We start from the raw sequence: 14,065 nt of genomic DNA, 5'->3' as shown, positions 1-14,065 counted from the left end.
ACTCCTGTTTGTCCCCTGGAAGCTGACCTGTCTGTACTGTACAACGGGCTGCCTTGACCTCAGGTTTCTAGTTGGATTTAACTAGTGGGCAACATAGGCAGGAGATTAGAGAATGGAGGAAAGTGTTTATGCCCCAGATCCCTCCCTTTGGAGTCATCAACTTGGCTCCAACTAAAAATCTTGGCTCCTGTTAGCAGGCCCTTTTCACAGAGCCCTCTCTGTCTTTTGGCCCGGAATGGTAATGGAGCTTTCCATAACTTTGTAAATAATCCATTTCTTAATTTTTTTTCTCTAGTTTTCTCAATTCAGGTATGCCATCTTATTTTCTGCTGGAATCCTGAATGAGTCACACTGTGTTCCAGTTATACCAAAATCTTTATAGTTTTCTCACTTTACTAGGTTTTTCCTCTGGTTGGAATGTCCTATCCAGCCCCAAACTCCTATTTTTAATTGATTAATTGATTAATTAATGTGGTAGACAACTTTTTATTTTGACAGAATTTCAAATGATTAGACAGAGAGAAATGTTGCAGGCTAATTCAGGGATCTGCCATATAACCTTTACCCAGATTCACCAATTGTTTATATTTTGCCCCCTTTTCTTTATTATTTTCTCTGTATAGATATTTGTGTATCTATACAGAAACCCACATTTTTCTGAACTGTATGCAAGTTGGAGACATTATGGCCCCTTACTCCTAAATAAATTAGAGTTTACTCCTAAGAAAAAAGACATTTTCTTATATAACCATAGTACAGTTCTTAAAATCAGAAAATTTATAAGTTGATATAATAACATTATATCAATGTTATTATACACACACACACACACACACACATATATATATATATATATATATATATATACACACACACATATATATAATATCACCAGTCCATACTCAAACTTTGTCAATTATCCCAACAGTGTGCTTCATAGCTAGTTATTTTTTTCTGGTCCAAGATCCAGTTGGTAATCACATTAAATTTAGTTATCATGTCTCTGAAGTTTCCTTTAATTTGGAACAGGTAATCTTTTTTTTTTTTTGGTCACTCTTGACTTGGATATTTTTGAAGAAGACTACAGTCAGTTATTTTACAGAATGTCCCTCTATTCTATTTTATAGAATTTTATAGAATGTCAGTTTGTGTTTTTTTGATCTTTCCTCATGATTACATACAAATTATGCATTTGGGGTAGAAATTTTACAGAAGTAATGTTATGTCTTTTTCAATGCATCATATCAGGGGTACATGTTACCAGTTTGTCCCAATATTGGTGATGTTTGATCATTTAGTTAAGTTGGGACCCACCAGGTTTCTTTCCTATAAAGGCTGTTTTTTCCTTCATGATTAATAAGTAATTTGTGGGGAGACACTTTAAGATCACATAAATATCTTGTTCCTTATCAAACTTTCACCCACTGATTTTATCATTCAATAATGATTTTCTTACTCTTTTTTCTATACTAATTATAAGGAAGAGATTGTATCATATATACATGTACATTTATGTATATAATTATATATGTTCATTTGTTTATTCATATATATAGTATATTTATATCATTCTAGACTTTATTCAGTGGATTATAATCTATTACTATCATTGTTTATTTTGATGACCAGATCATCTCAGATTTGATCCGTGTGAACCCCTTCAACTTGACTCCCGTGTCCTTGTGCTTTTTCCGCACGATTTTTTGAGTACTTCCTTACTCTCAGGCACAAAAAGTTGTTCCATCTCATTTTGTGCTTTCACTGCTCTGGAATCAGCCTTTTCTCCAAGCAGCCCAGCTTTCTTGTAGTAGAAAGTATCTAGAAACCAAGATCTGGGCACTAGATATGACAATTATTGCTGATGTGGAACTGTATGTGAGTGTGTCTCTCTTGTCTTGTTTCTGTTCTTTGATTTTGGCTCTTATCTCTATTTTTTCTTTCTTTCTGTCTGCTTACTTTTTTAGTTTACTTTTCTCCCCTTCTAGTTTCTTAAAGTGGAATCATAAATCATTGATTTTACACATTTCTTCTTTTCCTAATAGAAGCATTTAAACCTATACTTTTTTATTGAGGTATATTATATTAGTTTCAGCTGTATAACATAATGATTTGATATTTGTATATGCTGTGAAATGATCACCACAAGTCTAGTCAACATCTGTCACCAAACATAGTTTAGCATTCTTGATAAAATACTTGAGCAATTTTTTGATAGACTTTAATGAGCTTCAAAGCCCCTCCTAGGAAACCCACTCAATTGACTATTAGTCTTGAAACTAGTCTAAGAACGTTAAACAATAATGCAAAAAGGCTAGTTGCCCTTAACTAGATAGTCATCTCCTTCTTTTTTAAAATCCAGTCTAACAGTAATTGTCTAACCATTTTTCCCCATAAAATGTCTTTGCCAAGATAGAATCTTTGAATTGGGCTTTTCAGAAAGCCTCTTAGTTTGAAATAAAACTTTGACCTATGCTTATAATCAACCTGAGAGTGGCTTTGTGTGTTGAAGGAATGAAGCCTTGAATGTACAAAAGAGGGAAGTCTGATTGTTACTAGGCCTGAAATATTAAATGTATAAATGCTCTCAATTTGAGCTGAGGATAAATGAGACTTTGATTTCTACTAGAAAAAAAGGATTTCCCTAGGTTTTATTAATACATTTACATGAAATAATGTGGGGAAGTATATAATAAAATTTAGAGGAAGGCCATGATAGACTCACAACTCTATCTCTAGATTCCTGTATTCATGTACTGCATTAAAACCAAGCAAATACACCTGCTGGTAGAAGCCCTAAAGACCCAAAGTTATGTCTCCTCACATCTGTGCCAACAGCTGATCTCGTTCTGAACTGTCTGCTTGGTATTCTCTGGAGGTTCATTTGTCCTTATTTCTACACCTCTTGCTAAAAGTTGTTTACAATTCCAAAACACAACATAATTTTAAAAAGTCCCATGCTTATATTACATTTGTCAAGCACATTAACATGAAATTGAAATCTAGAAAATAATTTTTCTTTCTAGTCAGGAATTCTTCCATTCCCAGTATTATGGCCTTCTCAGATATAAATACATTTTAAGCGGGGAGGGGTCTGTTCTGTTCTAATAAGAAGAAAGCAAATGATTTTAAAGCCGAAATGAAAACCGCTCCTCTGCAATTCATTCTTCCTGGTTAAGACACTTCCCTGTTCTGCCTAACTTGAGTTTGAAAGCCTATTGTAGAACAACAAACTTATAGTTTGGCAGTATTTAATTATTATTTAATAGCTACTGTTCACAACTCCTCTCCATAGGAGGTTAATTATCCACTTGTGATAATCTGGTTTGTAAATTTTTCATACCTGTTATCTATCTATATACCTTTTATTGATACCTTCTGATAAACTTTTGACCATTTCTAACTTGCTAGTGATTTCTTAAGGGAGAGGGAAGTAGGCATAAAAAAACTGAAAGTGAAGTTCTTGTTAACTGCATTTCTTGTTCAGAGAAGGGATAGTAGCAGGGTAAGGGTGGGGAGAAGAGATTCCTTAAGAGGCAAATGGTCCTATAGGATGAAGGTCACATACTCCATCACTTGATACTAGTCCCTACTTGATAGATGCTTAATAAACACTTCTTGAGTTAAAAATTTTTTTTTTTAATAAATTTATTTTTATTACTTATTTTTGGCTGCGTTGGGTCTTTGTTGCTGCGCGTGGGCTTTCTCTAGTTGCGGCGAGCGGGGACTACTCTTCGTTTCGGTGCTCAGGCTTCTCATTGTGGTGGCTTCTCTTGTTGCGGAGCACAGGCTCTAGGCCCGTGGGGTTCAGTAGTTGTGGCACACAGGCCCAGTAGTTGTGGCGCACGGGCTTAGCTGCTCCGTGGCATGTTGGATCTTCGTGGACCAGGGCTCAAACTCGTGTCCCCTGCATTGGCAGGCAGATTCTTAACCACTGCACCACGAGGAAAGTCCTAAAAATACTTTTTGTATTGCTATTTCTACCACCTGTTATAACTGCAAATTGATTGTGATTTAAATGGATGCAGAGTCCTGGTTAAGGAAGCATAGCATATGGCCTTGGATGACTGTTGCCTCATTTCCCACTGATCCAAGCTCCCTGGTATACCCAAGACTCTTGTGACATCTCAGGCTCCCAAGTAACATACCTGTTCCTGGCCTCCCAAAAGCTAGAACTTTCTTCCTGCTTCTTCCTTCTTGTCTGTGATCCAGGATTCTGTTCCCTTGGGATTGACCATAATAATGAACCAATTTTTAAGGACATCTGTGCTACTGTAATATTTGACAACATCTACATTTTAGTAGGACCTTTCTAAAGACTCTATTAAACCCAAAGGAATAATTCTAATGGTAGGCATTTTAGGTAGCGTGGCTGCCTCTTCTAGGGTCCTAAAATTATACCTTTTCAACAGCCACTGGCTTCCTTTATTAGGCAGGAAATCAGTGGATAATCCTGATTGATTTCTCCACACCAACACTGCCCCAGTGTGTATTTTCCTTCCCAAAGCCAGCTGCACACACTCCCTATGAAGTCAGAGACTTACTGAGCTGATAATAATAGTAATTAATATTCCTGCCAGGGAAAAGAAATAAACTGCTCATCTGCTGGGCTGCATTAACTTTTTCACATTTTCAGGGAATGCTGGAAGCACTGAAAGATGTGGCTTACTGAAGAAACTCAAATAGTGGAAGAGAATTCATTTTTCTTCTGGAAAAGGAACAATTAACTATCTTCTCATTTAGCATATTTCATTAGTAGCATTTTGCAGTTAAGTACAACGCACCTGTATTATAACATAGTTTATTACAAAAATTCTAGTATATCAAGGATTCAATTTGTTCCCTGAGACATAATTTCCTCTCTAAGGAGCCTGATTTAATTCAATCAATGTAGGGTAAGATTAGCCTTATACCCACAAGATCATTACATAAGTTACAAATATTAACACCTACTGTGCATAAAGCACTAACATTTGTACAGTCCTTTGGCATCGTGTTATATTAGCCTCTCCCATCAGCTTTGTCTGGTTATCATCTCCATTTTACAGTTGAGGAAACTGAGGCTGAGAGGGTAAGTGACTTGATATTAAAGGTCACCCAGCTAACAGCAGTAGAGCCAGGACTTGAACTCTTTCTCACATCCCACAACTTCGTGAGAAGGTAGTAAGTTATATTCTTGTTCTCAGGAATCTTACAGGCATCAAAAAGAGTTCCACTCTATTGAGGACTGCAGCACACAGGAAACATCACTTAACCAGAATACTTACAGGCAGAAGTGTTAAAATACATCTAAATTTCAAGTCAGGGTGGAAATACTTAAAATTCACAGGGTATACTCCACTGCCCCCACTAGCCCTAGACATAATCAAATCTTTGGTGTTAAAAGACCTTTTCATTGCTTCCAGATCATGTTAACCCTTTAGAATCGCTGAATAGAGCAGTCCTGAATGTTAAAGAGGTAGATGGCCTGGAAAAGGAATGGAGAAAAAACTTTGGCTTTTGGGCCTGACCGGTCTCTAGTTTAGGTTCATTTGCTAACCCACAGATCAAATGCCCAAGACAAGATCACATGTATGCCCACTGTAAAAATTGGGGCATATAATGTCCCCAAATAACATTGTTACTTCTAAAAGTGAACAATTTATTTTACTCTAAGATAAAATACTTTCTATTTTGTGGAACAGGTGTTTCTGGTTTCTCTTTTAAAAATAAAAGAACATATGAATAGATATTTTGGTTTGGGTGGTTGAAAGTCTATCTTGCAGAGAAAGGCCTCTTCATTTTTTAAAAAAATTGAGGTGAAATTCACATAACATAAAAATTGACCATTGTAAAGTGTATACTGTGGTGACATTTAGTACATTCACAGAGTTGTGCAGCCATCACAACTGTCTTGTTCTAAGACATTTTCACACTCTCAGAGGAGACCTTATGCACATTAAGAAGTCACTCTCCATTCCCACCCACCCCCTGGCAACCACTATTCTGCTTCATGTTTCTGTGGGTTTATCTGTACTAGATTTTTCTTATAAATGGAATCATACAGTACGTGACCTTTATGTCTGACTTCTTTCACTTAGTATGTTTTCAAGGTCCATTCATGTTATAGTGTGTATCAATATATCATTTCTTTTTATGGCTGAATATAATATTCCATTATATGGATATACAACATTTTGTTTATTCATCCATCTGTTGATGGACATTTGGGTTGTTTCTACCTTTTGGCTATTGCAAATAATGCTGTTATGAACATTTGTGTACAAGCATTTGCTTGAAAACCTGTTTTCAATTCTTTGGGGTAGAGACACAGGAGTCGCATTGTTGGGATGTGCTAATTCTATGGTTAACTTTTTATAGATTTGCCAAACTGTTTTCCACAGCAGCTGCACCATTTTATATTCCAACCAGCAATGTACAAGAGTTCCAATATCTTCACCTTCTTGTCAACATTTTCCACTTAAAAAAAAAATTATAGTCCTCTTGGTAAGGATGAATTGGTATCTCATTGTGGTTTTGATTTGCCTTTTCCTAATGACCAGTGACGCTGAACATCTTTACAAGTGCTTGTTCGCTATTCATATAGAGTACTTTATATATTTGGATACAAGTCCCTTATCAGGTATATGACCCTCTAGTGAATTTTTCATTAAAGTTATTGTACTTTTCAGGTCTAGAATTTTTATTTGGTTTCATATTATAATTTCTATATGTTTATTGATAGTCTCTTTTGGTTCAGTCATTGTTCTCCTGGTTCCCTTTAGTTCTTAGTCTATGATTTTCTTTATTTCTTTGATCATATTTAAGGCTGTTGATTTAAAGTCATTGTCTAGTAAGTCCAATGTTTTTCCAGTGACAATTTCGGTTAATTTCTTTTTTCATGGGAATGAGCTGTACTTTCTTTTTTCTTTGCATGCCTCAATTTTTTTGTTGAAAACTAGACATTTTGAATAGTATAATGGTGGTAACTTTGGTAATCAGATTCTTCCTTCTCTGGGTTTATTCTTGTTCCTTTGTGTGCTTTGTATTTGCTTATTTAGTGACTTTTCCAAACTATTTTTAAAGACTTATTCTTTGTTGTATATGCTCTCTGCAGTCTGTTCCTTAAGCTTGTGGTCAGCTCATGTTTTGATAAGATGTCCTTAAATTCCTAGAGCAAAAAGAGAACCAAAAAAAGACAAGGGAAAAAAACCTCTCTTGGTCTTCGCAGATTGGCTCTGTGTTGGGCCTTCCTTCAACGCTTGGCCAGGCCATTTACAACTCCACCCTAGCATTCACACCCTGCTGATACTGAGCCTAAAGATCAGAGAGAGATTAAAGCTTAGGTTCCTGTCATGTCTTTGCTGAGATGTGTCCTGCTCTTGGCATGTGCTTGGCTTTCTAGACTCTTCCCTCTTTCTATCTTGTGCCCTCTTCACTTTTGATTAAATTGACATAGAAGATCCAAGCCTTATTTTACATCATTGCTTCAGAAGGAGACACATCTTGTTTGTTGTGAACTTTAATTTAGTAGAATTTTTTCCCTTTATCTCAATTTTGCAGTGATTGTATAATTCTGAGGTTTTAACATTTCAAGATGAATGAAAAATCTGGCAAATTAATTGATGCTGTCACAATTGTTTTCACTGTCGTTTCATTCTTGAAAGTCTGTATGTACCTTTTTTTTTTTTTTTTATATGTGGGGGTGTCTCTGTTGTGGCCTCTCCCGTTGCGGAGCACAGGCTCCGGACACGCAGGCTCAGCGGCCATGGCTCACGGGCCCAGCCGCTCCGCGGCATGTGGGATCTTCCCGGACCAGGGCACGAGCCCATGTCCCCTGCATTGGCAGGCGGACGCGCAACCACTGCGCCACGAGGAAAGCCCTGTATGTACCTTTGTCAAATGCTTTTATTGAGCACTTACTGTGGGACTGGAATTGTGTTATATACTTTATGTGGTTATCTTATTTAACGCTGTCTACAACCCCAAGAGTTAGGTACTATTATTCTCTGTATTTTATTGATAAGGAAACAAATTTAGAGAGATCAAATAATTTACTCATATCTCTCACAGCTATGAATATGTTGTATAACATTAAACTCTTAAGCATCATTTACTGTTTGCTTCACAAGAATGGGATTTCTAGGACTTCTTTTTTCCACTTTATCTTCATTTCTATTTTTATTTCTACTCTTAATTGTATTATCATTTTTCACCACATTTCTCAGGCATGCAGAAACAAATCAACAAACTAACAGAAACCACTGAAAAGTACAAACTACAAACAAAAGACTAACAGCAGTAGTGAATTCAATTTGGAATAGAATGCTATGTGTGAATAACATAGGGATAGTCCTGTAGTTCCTCCATTTCTAGAAGAAAATTCTAATGATACTTGGTTGTAGATGAAGCTTGGATATTTAGAAACTTAGGAAACAGGCATTCTCATTAAAAGAGTTTATTTACTGCAGTGCTTATATGCTATTAAAAACAATTTTAATGCCTCAAATCGTGTTTCTAATAATGACAAGGCACTATGTCAAAGATGCGTATTTGAACAAAATTGTTTCATGAAATGTAAATGTGGAAAAGTAATATTTATAAACTAAGTTATGTGATTTTAGATGTTCTAGTGGAATTAATAGATTAACTTTTAGAAGTAGAAAAAAGGTGGTCCAGTGGTTAGGATGCCACACTTTCATTGCCCAGGGCATGGGTTCAATCCCTGGTCGGGGAGCTGGGATCCCACAAGCCATGAGGCGTGGCCAAAAAAAAAAAGTAGAAAAAAAATCTTAAGACTCTAAATGTGCATATCATCTCTCTTCCTTCCACCTTCAACCCAAGCCAGAGAGAGGACTAGAATATTCTTTAACTTCTGAAAATCTAGCCAGACCCCTTCTATTGCTGTAGTTTCTGCTGACCTCTAATTGCCTATAACCATGAAAATGACTTCAGGGAGCTGGAAGCTGAGCCATAGGTGGATGCAATATAGGTAAGATAAATTTTGTTAGTGAAAAGGAGGAAAGCTCAAGACCAGTATTAATACATGCACGCAAACTGGTCTTTCAGTTGTCCAAGATGACCTAAGGAGCTTACCCCAGAATGTAAATCAATGCACTGCTTCTTTACTGAAAAAGTCTTGCTATTAAAAACAAAAGTCAGTTAAACTAAATGGTGTCTTTAGTGACTCAGTTTGCATTCTGGCACAAGTTCCTTCTCTCATCATGGCCTGGTAACAAACTCTTTGTGGACTGGTATTGGTCTGAGGATCACAATTTGAAACCCCATTAAAAAGACGGTAAAGTGCTTTTTGAAGAGCATATAGCCACAAGGACAAAGAGAACAGGATAGAAGAACTAAAAAGAAAACTTCAGAAACTGGAAAGCAGTTGGATAATAGTAACTAACTTTAGAAGACCAACAAAGAAATTCTTAGCTAGTATGAGATAAGCCAAAAAGTAACCTGGCTTATATCACCAAGCCCCCAAATATATGTAATTGATAGTACCAGGTGCCTCTGGAAGTAGAGACAAAGAACTAACAACAGGAGGATTCATTGTAAGCCTGTTTCAGAAGCAGTTAGACCCTAGATCACCTCCCTAAGTCCAGTGTCTGCTTTCCCCTCATCCTGGCAAAAGACTGGTCATTTAGTCTCAAAAGGGGGTGAAAGGGTCAGAGAGTCTCTGAACTGAGAGATATCAGGCACAGTTGAGAGTGTGGAATGTTCTGAAAACAATAGGTTAATGAAAGTTGATTTATTAAAAATTGAGCATCCCAGGGACTTCCCTGGTGGTCCAAGGGTTGGGACTCCATGCTTCCATTGCAGAGGGCGTGGGTTCAACCCCCGGTCAGGGAACTAAGATCCCAGATGCCACACAGTGTGGCCAAAAAGTAAAAAAAAAAAAAAAAAAAAAAAAAAAAATTTAATTAAAAAAATTTTTTTTTTTAATTGAGCATCTCAGCCTTTATTCCCTACTCAGTTCCCAGGATGTTGGCAACCAGGCCTTTACCATTCAGGTAAGAGATTGAAAGAGCTTCTCTGGGAAAGCGATAAATCAAAAAGGAAAGACCAAATTTCTGGAGTTTCAAAAGAACATGGCTCAGTTGGATTACTCTATAGAGAAGACCACACTTGACAGGCCCCATCCACATGCAGAGACTTCCAATCATCTTTTTAGTGACCGCTCTTAAATATGAGCAGACAGCCAAGGATTATAGACATTTGAGGAAAGCATTTAATATGAAAGACTGAGACTTAAAAAAAAAAAGACAAAATTCAATTGGAGGAAGGATTGTGGGGAGAAGTACATTTCCCAAAATTAGTAATATTTTTAGAGAGATAAAAGATATTGAACTCAATCAACAAGAACAGGATGTTTTTAAAAAGTTTACAGAACAAGAACAGTAACAACAAGCTCTTTCAAATTAAACAAATTAAAAAGCGAATTAAATAAAAGGATTTATTAATAAAGTTGAGGAAATATCCCAGAAAGTAAAACAAAAGCTCAAAAAGGGGAGGTGTAAGACAGAAAAAAAATAAGGTTCAACTTTAGGAACTCCAGAAAGAGAAAACAAGAGGGAAGGAAGTCATTAAAGAAATAAATTAAGAAAATTTTACAGAATAAAAGGGCTCACCAAATGTCTAGCATAATGGATGAAAACAGTCACATACTGAGTAACATCACTGAGAAATTTTAGGACAAAAAGAAAATCTTAGAGTCTTTGAGATTGGGAGTGAAGGGGAAAGAAGTAGGTTTTATACGAAGTTTCAAGGATTAGACTGGAGTTACATTACTCAACAGCAACTCTGGAAGCCATAATACAATGGAAAAATGTCTTTAAAATTACTCAGGAAAACAGTTGCCAAGCTAGAATTATATACCTAGCCAAACAATTAACTCTCTGTAAGGGAAGAATAAAGACATACTGAAATAACCAAGGTTTCAAAAATTTCATCTCCCATACTGTCTTTCTTAGAAAGTTATTGGAAGATGTTCCCTACCAAGATGAAGGAATAAAGCAAGAAATTGGAAAATCATAGGGCTCAGGAAGCAGGGAACCCAATGAGAGAGAGAGAGAGAATGTGAGGAGTACAAAGGGGAGATTCAAGATGACAGCTATGGGGCTTCCCTGGTGGGGGGGTGGCTTCCCGCAGTGGTTGAGAGTCTGCCTGCCGATGCAGGGGCACAGCTTTGTGCCCCGGTCCAGGAGGATCCCACATGCTGCGGAGCGGCTGGGCCTGCGAGCCATGGCCGCGGAGCCTGTGCTCCGCAGCAGGAGAGGCCGCAGCGGTGAGAGGCCCGCGTACCACAGGCCCGAATAAAAAAAAAAAAGACGGAGCGGCTGGGCCTGCGAGCCATGGCCGCGGAGCCTGTGCTCCGCAGCAGGAGAGGCCGCAGCGGTGAGAGGCCCGCGTACCACAAAAAAAAAAAAAAAAAAAAAGATGACAGCTGTGCAGCAGGTCTAAATAGCAACCCAGTCCATATTAGAGCAAGTCAGAGACTCCTGAATATATTTTTCAAGAAGAAGGAATTAATAGACTACTGTACCTAATGTGTGTAAGTGTATTGAGAGGAGAGTTATAAAATTGGTGGAGAGTTTGGGGTTAAGTTAGTGTAAAGTAGTGTGCAAAAAAAAAGTAAAGGGTGAAAGAATGAAAGATAGATAGATAGATAGATATTGTTGGGCTGCAGTCATCTCATTGAACCTCATAAGAAACCCTGAACCCGAATTGCCCAGCCATGGGGTTCCTGGATTCCTGACCCAGAGGAAATGAATGAGATAATAAATGTTCATTGTTGTTTTAAAGCTAACCTAAGTTTTAGGTTAATGTATTATGTAGCAATAGATAACTAATACAGGTTTTGGTACCTGGAAGTAGGGTGTTGCCATAATGAAAACTTAAAAATGTGGGAGTGGCTTTGGAACTGATTAGTGGGGGGTAGTTGGAAGGACCTTGAGATAGTGGAAGACTGAAGATCCTTGTAAAGGCTGTTATTAGAAGCTTGATAACCTGTGAGAAGGTTACCAGTAAGGACTTTAAGGAGAATGAGGAAAATGTTATTGGAAACTAGAGGAAAGGAGATCCTTGCTATGCTGTTGGCAAAAAAAAAAAAAAAAAAGGAAAAAAAAATTGCAACACAGTCACCTACAGTAATATGCAAAGTAGAAAATATATTTAATAAACTGGGTGATAGAGCTAAGGAAATTTCCAGACAAAGTGTTAGAAGTGCTGCATGGATGCTTCTTGCTGCTTATAGTAAAATGCAAGGGGAGTGCCTTAAAGGAAGAACTATTAAATATAAAGGAAACAGGAATTGTAGGGTTTGAAAATTCCCAGCCCCTTCAATGACAAATGATGCTAAAATTAGAGATGGCTTTCTGGCAAAGATTAAATCCAGGGCACAATCAGAAAAATATAGTCTAAAAATGAAGCCAAGATACGACTATAATATCTTTGTTATGACCTCAAGAGATTTAAGGCAGTGCCTCTAAGAACCACTGTCAAACAATGAGGGCTTCTAGGTAGCTTAGGAGTGTTGTTCCTCAGCAGCCTTTGCAGAAAAGGGCTTTTCTCAGAGATTTGTGGGTAAGGCTTTTGCCTAATGGTTTGAAACCTAATAAGATTCATGAAAGACCTGCAAAGTTTTTTTGTTTTTTCTTAAACTTTGTTACCATTCAATCATTGACAATGTTCTGTACACTAACGCCACATTCCTAGTCACCAGTGCTGTTATGATCTGCAAAGTTTTTAAGAGAATTGTATTAGCAGAAACACCAGCAGGATTGAAAGGAATGGATAGAACAAAATGAAAAGAAGCTTTCGGGCCTCAAAAGTTGTAGGGGCATGAAGCAGTCTGTAGAAACTACTCAGCCGCAAATATGGGCTCCCTTTCATGGAAAAGGAGTGATGACTCAGAGGGTAGAACCAAGAGCTGTGGAGAATAATTCCTGTGTTCTGAGTTCTAATCAAGGAACTGCTAACATGTGCCCAATGGATTTCAGATTTGCTAGTGATTAGTAACTCCTCTAAACCTCCTGATTTTCCCCTTTTGGAATGGAGGGTCTATAGCAACTATCCTTTGCATGTCTCACCATTTTCTAGTGTTGCGTGAGTGTGTGCTGGGGAAAGAACTTGTCTCTGTGGTTCACAGATCTTCAGGTTGAGAGAAAGTGTGCATGAGGAGCGTCATCCCCGAGTTACTTTAAGTGGTGAGATCCTGGACTTTAAGCTGATGCTGTAAATGAATGAGACTTTGGGGTGGTTGTGGGAGGACTGAGGGTATTTTGCATTTAGGTGGCTGGAGTGTGGGGTGTGGTGGTTTACAAACATGTCTTCAACAGGTGGAGCCGGGCTGCCCTGGGGGCGCAGTGGATAAGCATCCACCTGCCAATGCGGGGAACACGGGTTCCAGCCCCGGTGAGGAGAGATCCCACGTGCCGCGGAGCAACTAAGCCCATGCGCCACAACTACTGAGCCTGCGCTCTAGAGCCCACGAGCCGCAACTACTCAACCCATGTGCCACAACTACTGAGCCTGCACTCTAGAGCCCACGCGCCACAACTACTGAACTCACGTGCCACAACTACTGAGCCTGCGCTCTAGAGCCCACACGCCACAACTACTGAACCCACGTGCCACAACTACTGAGCCTGTGCTCGCCCACGTGCCACAACTACTGAGCCCATGTGCCACAACTACTGAGCCTGCGCTCTAGAGCCCATGAGTCACACTGCTGAGCCCGTGCGCCACAACTACTGAAGCCCGCGCACCTAGAGCCCGTGCTCCGCAACGAGAAGCCACCGCAATGAGAAGCCTGCACACCGCAGCGAAGAGTAGCCCCGCTATCTGCAACTAGAGAACACCCACGCGCAGCAACGAAGACCCAACACAAACAAACAAACAAAAAAAAGGTGGAGCCGAATTCCATTCCCCTTGAATGTGGGCCAGATTTAGTGACTTACTTCTGATGAATAAAATGCAGCAGAAGTGATGCGACGTGGCTTTTTTTTTTTTTTTTTTTTTTTTTTTGCGGTACGCGAGCCTCTCACTGTTGTGGCCTCTCCCGTTGCGGAGCACAGGCTCCGGA

General features: G+C 38.5%; 1 protein-coding gene and 1 long non-coding RNA gene across 4 annotated transcripts in view; one reads left to right on the top strand and one right to left on the bottom strand.

Annotated features, from left to right (window-relative positions):
- The window catches only part of LOC114483981 (uncharacterized), a 93,963-nt gene that overhangs the window by 12,792 nt on the left and 67,106 nt on the right, over nt 1-14,065 (top strand). The gene's annotated exons all lie outside the window — the stretch shown is intronic.
- Nucleotides 1-14,065, bottom strand: part of ACMSD (aminocarboxymuconate semialdehyde decarboxylase) — a 69,438-nt gene that overhangs the window by 11,879 nt on the left and 43,494 nt on the right. The window lies entirely within an intron of this gene.

This window comes from Physeter macrocephalus, chromosome 2 (genome assembly GCF_002837175.3).
Source record: "Physeter macrocephalus isolate SW-GA chromosome 2, ASM283717v5, whole genome shotgun sequence".
Taxonomy (NCBI): Eukaryota; Metazoa; Chordata; class Mammalia; order Artiodactyla; family Physeteridae; genus Physeter; species Physeter macrocephalus.
Note: the sequence above shows the minus strand (reverse complement) of the source record. Positions and strands in the feature narration are given on the sequence as shown.